The following is a 9,293-nucleotide window of genomic DNA, read 5'->3' as shown; positions in this document are numbered from 1 at the left end:
ATATTTGAGCTATCTTAATACGTCGGTTTAAAAAATTCAGTGTAATTATGCCTCAATATCAGGTATCTTAGGTTTTTTTCATCTTGAAACAGAAAATTAAAGAACCACTATAAAGGAATGAAACCCAATCTCTTTGGTCAATAAATGGCAGAAACATATTGATGGTAATTATATTTATAGCAGTAGAATTTTAATTTTTAGTATATCAGTAATTTATTATTTTGGTTTGGTCCCTTGCAAAAAGAGGATGGAATTAATTTTATTTTACTCCACCAGCATTTAAGTCACATTGTTGGAAAAATGTTCCATCCACAGTTCTGCAAGTTCCTTGTACTACCTTTAGTTTTGTAAGTAGTAAATAAATTACTCTAAAGTGTGAGTTGAGTATTTACATTATTCACATGATTTTTTGAAGTGCCTGAACACTATCTGGAGTGAAAAAAATGGACACATTTGGCTCAAGCAGGTGGCAATTGACTGTTTGGTGATCACTAGCAAAGGCTCTCGTTGCTATGTAAACATTTATTGCAGCTCACGTGATGTTTCATTTTCTTTATCATTTTATTGTAAAATTTGAGCAGTGTTCTTTAATAATTTTTTTATCAAAAGCATGTTCTTTAAAGATCATTAGAAGCTGCATGCAGTAAAAAATACAGGTTACTCACAAACTTGGGAAGAGTAATTTTATTTACTGGACTTCAGAACACTAGTGTGATATTCCAAAGAAAGTCTGTGTATTTTAACTAATTTTGTTTTTGATAAATTATATTAAAACTCTGGTAGTAGAGAAACATAAAATAACTATGGATTTTAATATAGCTCCATGGGATTTTTGTGGATGAAAAATTAGATAGGAGTCGTCAGTGCGCACTTGCAGTCCAGCAAACCAGCTTTATCCTGGGTTGTATGAAAGCATGGGAAACATGACCAGAAGGCTGAGGAAGGTGATCCTGCCCCCTTGTTCTGCTCCGCTCTGCTCTGGTGAGACCCCACCTGGAACACTGCATCCAGCTCGGAGGTCTCTTGCACAAGACATGGACCTGTTACAGGGGGTCCAGAGGAGGGCCACAGAAATGATCAGAGGATGCTGCACCTTTCCTTGTTGAAGAAAGGCTGAGAGAGCTGAGATTGCTCAGGCTGGAGGAGAGAAGGCTCCAGGGACAACACATTGAGTCTTTTCATTATTTAAATGGGGCTTAGAAGAATGACAGCTGGAGACTTTTTACCAACATCTGTAGCGACAGCACAAGGGCAAATGGCTTTAAACAAAAGAGGGTAGGTTTAGATTACATATTAGGAAAGAATTCTCTGTTCTGAGGGTGATGAGACACTGCAACAGATTGGCCAGAGAAATTGTGGATGCCCTGTTAAAGGCCCTCCTGGACGGGGCTTTGAGCAATCTTGTCTAATGGAAGTTTCAACCCCACACCCATGGGAGTGGAGTTGAAACTAGGACATCTTTATGGTCCCTTCTGAGCTAAACCCTTCTATGATTCTATGAATCTGTGATTTAACAAAATCATCAGACTACTTCAAATTAGAATTATTAGAAAATAAATATGTCAAGGTATGCAAATAATAACACATCCATGTCAGTTATTTGAAAATATATGAAGGTAAGGAAATAATAATGCAAGAAATCTAAAATAGCTTATGCTGCTGGTACTTGTATCTCCTCTTTTCTCCTGCTTTACTCAAAATATGATTTCCATGGATTTTTAATTTATTATATATGAATATTCTTTATAATATGTGTGTTTTCCAAACTCATTCATTATGGAATTACCTGTAACATGAAAGACCCAGTTAGAAGAATCTCCTTCCCCAAACATATTGGTTCTTAATATCTCTGCATGATTTTTACATTGAACCTGTACAGAATAGTTACAGTAGCATTTACTTCCCTGATTTGGTAAAGAACCTGCTGGAAGATGGAAGGATGGAAGAACAAGTGAGACAAGAAAATGGTAAGCAGTAAAAGTTTGGAATGAGAGCAAGAGAGATGCAGTTCAGCTACTTTTTGAGAGCTGTTGCTACACACAAGCACTAGGAAAAAAAAGCAGTCAATCTGTGAATGTAATGCCTAAATTCTTTTATTAACAACTGGTTAATAACTGGTTTATTAACACAGGTTGCACCAGAAAATACATTTACAGAAGGAATCAAATACATTACCTGTAACTTCTTCAGATTACGGTGTGAAGAGTTCAAGCTGGTTTGTGGTACCTCTTCCCTTCCTCTTTGGTCATGTGCCAGTATCTGTAACCTTCTCTCAGTAATAAAAGCACGTGCAAACTATTCTCACTTCTGACAGGAAATTTGGAGTAACAATAGTAACAACCCACATCCTCTGTGAAGTCTTACACTGTGAGGCATCCATGGCATGATGTTAATATTTCTAAAAGGTAATGGGAATTAGTTATAAGGCAGTATTCAGGTGTTACTGTTTAAAATACAGTTTATTTTGCTCCCTTTGTTTTGGGTCCCCCCTGTAGATAGCTAGATTATATGTAAATGTCTAACCAAAATTCAGGTAAAAGATGTCTCAGCTGTCAGAAAGATTGGACAAGTCAAAAAACTGACAGGTCCCTTAAGAATGAAGAGAAGTTAACTACTGGGCTGAAATTGTGTAATTTCATCTCTCAAAAAAAAACCAAACCAAACCAAACCAAACCAAACCAAACCAAAAAATCCAAAAACCAAAAACAAAACCAAAAACAAAATCAACACCCCATACCCAAAACCAACCAAAACCAAAAAACAACCAAGCAACCAAAAAAACCCCATAACCCAAAAACAAGCAAACAAATCAAAACACCCCCAAAAAAGTACACACACACACACACACACACACAAAAACAACCAACCAAAAAACCCCAAAACCAAAAAATGAATAGAAGCTTTCTCTGGTGCAGGGCAGATTAATATCTTGCAATAGTGATGAAGTGTGAAAAGGTTTATTCCAGAATTTCTAAAGAAAATTAGCTCTCAAAATCTTTTTTTTTTTTTACTACTCCACTCTGCATTTTGAGTTACTTCTTGAGTGATGTTTTTTCAAATAAAATGTTTATTGGGAGAAATCTTTGTTTCCAGAATGCGTGAGCTGTAGACTGACAAGGGCTATAAAGAGCAAGAGAGAGGCTGTTTAGCTGCAGATGAACCATTCTCCAGTGGCTTTGTTGTCCTTCACTCTAGATGAGGTAGTGAACATGTTGAAGCAGTTAGTAGGAGAATTTGGCTCTGGCATTTTGAGAATTTTGGCAGTACATTTTTGTAGAAGCACATTTTTAGTGAAAAGTAAATCATTCAAAGTGAAATGGGAGCTTTTTATGTGGCCTTGTCATCTGAAAGAAATACCTTTACAGTTTTCTTAGTGGTACACAGTAGCTGGCAGTAAGTTGCTTGCTGAAGATTAGGAGAAAGTAATGAAATTCATGACCTGAGTCAAATTAGAATGAAAAGGGATTAATGAAATCAGACTCTAAACAGAGAGAATTTGATCAATCCTAGGAAAAGCTATCAAAAATATTTTTCTCAATATCAGAAGTGGCTAATGATGTAGCTACATCCAATACAAAACCTCCTGGAAATGGAGAGTAGTCGCTCCTGAAAAATCAGATTCTATTTCCATAGGTTAATATTGATTTGCCAGCACAATTTAGGGGTGTTGGTTTGTCTACCTTTACTGCATCATATTGTTAAATATAGGGCACTCAATTATTTCTTCCTGTATACCATGCTTTGCACTTTGCTGGCTGTACTACTGTTTGCTTCTTTCATGAGTTTCCTTTTTCTGTGTCTGGCCACAGCTGACACCAAGGTCTAACAGGGCCAGAGGGAGCTGCCACATGTGCTTCAGGGAATATTTTGAAATCTGTTTATGTTGAAACTGCTTGATTCCAGCTGATACATACTGAACAAACAGACATACCTAGTAAAATGTAGTTTTACAAAACCTAAATATTGCATCCAATTTTGTCTTTTCAGTTTTAACAAACTGTTCTTTCCATCTTTTCTTGGCCTTTGTCCATGTCCTTCATACTTCTTCAATATCAAAGAGTCATGCTACACAGTAAATCTGTTATGACAAAAATATACAAATAATATGAAAAAAAGGCAGGATTGTTCTTGTTCACTATAAATGCAGTGAAATCAGCATCATGAGGCATAAACAAATGCTCAGCCTTGTAGCTGGCAATAAGCACTGCGATAACCTGTTGAGCATCACTGTTTATTTGTTTGAGGAACTTCAGATTGAGGAACAGCTGCTGCAGCTTGGGAGTCTCAGAGCAAAGATCATGAACTGTACCTGTGTCTGTACCAGCTCCTCCACACTCTTGAGCAGCAGTTAATGGCTGGACTCGATGGTCTTAGAGGTATTTTCCAGCCTACACAATTCTATGTCTCTATGTTCTGAAATAAAATAGATATGAAGGACAGCTAATATGGCTTTCCAAAAAAATATTGTAGCAATTATTCCCACTCTACTCTCTATGTAGTCTCTTAAGCACTTTTAAACATAAAAGTATATTTTCAACCATCAAAGGAAATTGTTAATCCTAAAGAGGTCCTTTATCTATTCAATCCTTCTGTCTGATGCTGTCATCCATACCAAATGATGGAGAGCTAACTAACCAAAATTAGATGCTCTTCTCATGTTCTGTCTCCCTCTCACTACTGTGATGTAAAAGGTGCAGGTTTTTTGATACAGCCACAAAATCCTACTGACCACTGTAAATAACTAAAAGCACCTCCACTATTTTCTGCTATGTGCTGCTGAGTGGATTTAAAAGAGTACCCTGCCCATTTCAACCACCAAATCTACACAGTCTGTTCTCTGTGCCATTGCAACCTGGCAGGATTAACAAAAGAAACATAAATTCCATCATTATGATGTAACAATGCCGTCAGTATACTAAAGACTCTGTGTTTCCAGTGTTAAAGTAAAAAATACTACCTTCTTAACCATTAGAATAATAAAACATTTCATAGAAGCAGACCACTGTGACAAATTCTATTCTACCCTCTTCTATTCTACTCTAGTTAAATATCAAGGATAATGAACTCCAACTGTATATTTTCAAAAAGAATTATGAAATTTAGTATTTATAAAATAAGGCTTCATTCATATATTTCCTAATATATATAAAATACATTAAATCACGGCCTGGGGAGATTTTCCAGGATATTTCATCTACTTCATTAGGGACTTTGGAAACAGACATACAGATATGACTTGGTTTGAAAGCCACTGCCTATTTAAATTTTAGTTTACCATTGCTAAGAGATATCTCTTTAAAAAGCAAGGGCTTGCAATAAAGAAAACCAAGGACAAAAAACCTAACACCCCAACAAAAACAACAATAGCCCCAAACCAACCAAAACCAAAAGCAAATGCCAGATTCTGCAGAGTTTCAAAAGGTTTCTTCTGGCTTTCTGCAAGCATTTATTATTTTAGCTTGAAGTGTGCAGGAAATAACAGATCTTTCAGAGTAAAATGTTGGCGAATATTATGCTTAGAAAATCTGATTTTGCTGCCAGGTGCACATGCTGCCTCAGCTTCATCTAGATGCTCACTTTTAGAGATTTTTCAAATGGCATTTTTCCAGTCCTTTGCTCTCTAGGCACAGCTTTTTCATCTATTTCTGAGATACTACTCTATTCTCTTTAGTTATACCTCATTTTTACCAGCCATGCTCTTCAGATTATTTTAAATATTCTTCCCGGTATCTGCACAAATAAAAAAGAACTGGAAAAGGTAGGAACTGACTGATGTTTCAGAGATATTTTTTTTTTTTTTTGGTAGAGAAATGGGTACAGTAGAAAAATGGATATGGGAAAAAAAAAAAAAAAAGGATTCCATATTCTGTGGAGAGAATTTTCAAGTAAAAAGTCATAAATGTTCCTTGCATATGCATCCAGAGGGTTGGGAGCTGAACATCTGAGGGTTTTCAAAAGTACTGAAATACTGAGCACAATTTTAAAATCTCCACTTTTGCAGTACTAAGTGAAAACTCTCACTGGCTGCATATAATTAGAATGCATTTGCTCATGAGTCTAAAATTACTTTAGACTGATTAAGAGATAATCCATTAAAAGACACAGCAGCGAGGTCTAGCAGTGCCTTTCAGAAATCTATCACTTGTATTCAGTCTCTGTTTTAGAGGTAATGTCAGTGGCATTGAGTCTCACCAAAGCCTAAGAGCTCTATAAATCATGGGGGCACTGGCACTGTGCCAGTGTCAATCCATGACAGTGAGTCAAAATGAGATTATGTGTTGAAGGATAGAACCCTGCTCAGTCACCATCTTTTACTCTTTTGTGTTCTGAGTGACTAATGTGATTTAATTATTGTATTTGATGGATAGTGGTACTGCCAAATTCACAGTGCCATACCAAGCTATTAACTCCAGTATGTCTAAGGCTACTATTTAAATTTCAGAAGCATAGATATTATAGTTTTTTGGGAGGGTGGAGTGGCAGGGAGAAAAGTCCTAGAATGCCATATTTTCTCCCAGTTCCTTTCCATAGAGAGTGCTTATTCATCTCTTCAAAGTAGTGACAAACTCTCCCAGGCAAGTCCCACTACCCCTCTATTCTGAACTTTTACTTGCCTGACTTGAGACACCTCTGAATGCTCAGAAGTTCAGAGCACTCATAAATGAAACCAAAATCCCTAAGAGTGAACTGCTGAGCCTTCAGAGTATCATGAGTTATTTCCTGTACTGTGAAAATTCACATTTCAAGTGGAACAGATATCAAACTTGCTGAATTTTGTCTTTACCTTTGTGGTCAGTAATTTTTGCCTCACAGAAGTGCTACAAGTTTAATTCATGTTTGTTAAAGACACCATACAGAGACAAATAGAGGAAACCCATGTTGATGCTAATTCTCTTTTTTTTTTTTTTTTTTTTTTTTTTAGAACAAGATTAATTAAATGTCCAGGAAATAATATTCTTGGCTAACAGAAAAGCTTGAGATGCTCAGTTGATTATTTCTGGTCTTTTGCCTCAACCAAAGATAATTACACTGCTGTCTCGGATGTTTAGCTCCTACTCTTCTCCTTTCCCAGCAAATGAGAACACAAAAGACCTGGAAAGAGCTACTTCTGGATAAGTTTACCATGTCCAGTAAGAAATTCTGCCTTCCTCGAGATTTTGAGGATACAGAATCTCCGTTCCTGTTAAAAGAAAGCAAATATCACTTTCCTTTTCAAAGTACTTTCTACCCCTTCTGAGAAAGGTCTAATTGTAGTAAGAAAAACATCAAAAAATCAGTTTTCTAAGAGCTAGGAGAGAAAAAATATTGATGAAGACAACTTGCATAAAATCAAGACCAAGTGTGTTTATAAGTATTTGAGTGCTTATTTAGATTACATCATAATCCACAGGAGGCATGCCTTTGTGTTAAGTGCTGCAATGTGCACCTTTGAGTTAACACAAATACAAGAACAGTCAAGCAGATCATTCCAAGAGCCCAGTGGTTTACATGGATAACGACTTGGCAAGGCCCTTAAGTATATGTTGGATTATAAGGACAGCGTCTAATTTTTAAATACCCTGACATCTAGTGGAATTTATTGCTCCTAGCAGAATATCTGTGTTCATTTGCATCTCCAATGACTGGGAGAAATGGAGAAATGAAGAAAGTTAAGTATTCTGTTCTTGGATACAATTATAAAGTTCTCACCTGGAGAACTGCACAAGCAGTGCACTACGAGATAAAATGTGAAAACAGAAGAATTTGGCCTAAACCCTGCTCCTTTCAGACACATGCCCACAAAGAGAGCTGTGAAGGGATACAAGGCCCCTGATCTGGTTTCTGGTTTTAAGCTTGGAAATAATTTCTAGTGAGAGACATAGAATAATCCCAGCAACTTCGATAGATTTTCTCAAAAGTTATTTGAGCCTGCATCTGGCACGTGTATCTTAATAGCTTGGCATTAATTAGCAAGCTGAGGGTGGCCTTGTTTTCATCCCTATTCCACGCCTTTCACAGAATCACAGAATCGTCAAGGTTGCAAGAGACCTTAAAGATCACCCAGTTCAACCATCAACCCACCATAAGCACACCTAAAATGCATCCCCAAGTGCCACATCCAGATGCCTCTTGAACACTTCCAGAGACAGTGACCCTAACATCTCCCTGTGCAACTTTTTCCAGTGCCTGACCAGTTATTCAGTGACTTCTTTTTTTCCCCCTAATACCTAATCTAAACATCCCCTGGCACATCTTGAGACCATTTCCTCTCATCCTTTCATTTGAGACATGGCAGAAGAGGTCAACTCACAACTCACTAAAACATCCTTTCAGAGAGCAATGAGGTCCCTCCTGAGCCTCCTCTTCTCCAGCTCAAACAACCTCATTCATCTGGAATAATTAAAACTTTGATGGACAGAAGATGGGAAGAGACTAGGAGTCTATGGCAAAATGGAATATAGGGGAACATCTGGAGTATAGAGTCCCGTTTCCTGTCACAATCTGGTTAGGCTGTCTCTCAAGGCCTGATAGGTATTCCTCCTATTCCTGTTTGATATATATTCCAGAATATAGTTTTTTCTCCTTTTTTTTTTTTTTTTTTTTTTTTTTTTTTTTTTTTTTTTGGGTTTTTTTTTGTTTTTTTTTTTTTTTTTGTTTTGTTTTGTTTTGTTTGCTTTGGGTTTTCCTGTGTTTTGTTTTAACCTTGTGACGGTATTGCATTTAGTTTAAGTAAGTTTCTGATCTCCATTTCTGTGATGTGAGCAAGTCAAAACCTTTTAATGTCTCTTTAGAAAGTAGGATCTAGTTGTTCCTTTTCATGCACCAATTTCAGTTTAATATATATTCCTTGAATATAAGTATTCTACAAGAAAGGACAGATATAGTGCCATCATTATTTGTTCAGCACCTATTTATATCTCTGTGTCTAATGGTATGCTTTGCCTGATACTTTAAAAAATTATTTAAAGATTATGTGACCATTATTTTTAATGGTTTTATCACATTGGTATCACATGGAAGTATTTATTAGTCTGTATAAATGCATTATCTCACACCTTGTACTAATTATTAATCCAGGTCTTGAAGTAATTCAGCTTCCCCTGACTGGTTTTCTGCTTTATATTGGTGATATATCTCTCATCTTCATCTTTGCAGGACGGTCAGTTTCATTTCTGCATTTACACTGGTTTGTTGAAACAGATTTTTTTGACCAGAAATAGGGATTTTTCTCATAATCTGCATATGTGCTATACCTCAGTTCTCAATGAAAACCTCAGTCTGCTGACTCAGAATACCAGGCCGTCACTGGTACT

The sequence above is a fragment of the Pyrgilauda ruficollis genome, unplaced genomic scaffold (genome assembly GCF_017590135.1).
Source record: "Pyrgilauda ruficollis isolate IOZ18807 unplaced genomic scaffold, ASM1759013v1 scaffold73, whole genome shotgun sequence".
NCBI classification, from domain to species: domain Eukaryota; kingdom Metazoa; phylum Chordata; class Aves; order Passeriformes; family Passeridae; genus Pyrgilauda; species Pyrgilauda ruficollis.
The sequence above is the reverse complement of the archived record's forward strand: the minus strand, read 5'-3'. Positions refer to the sequence as shown.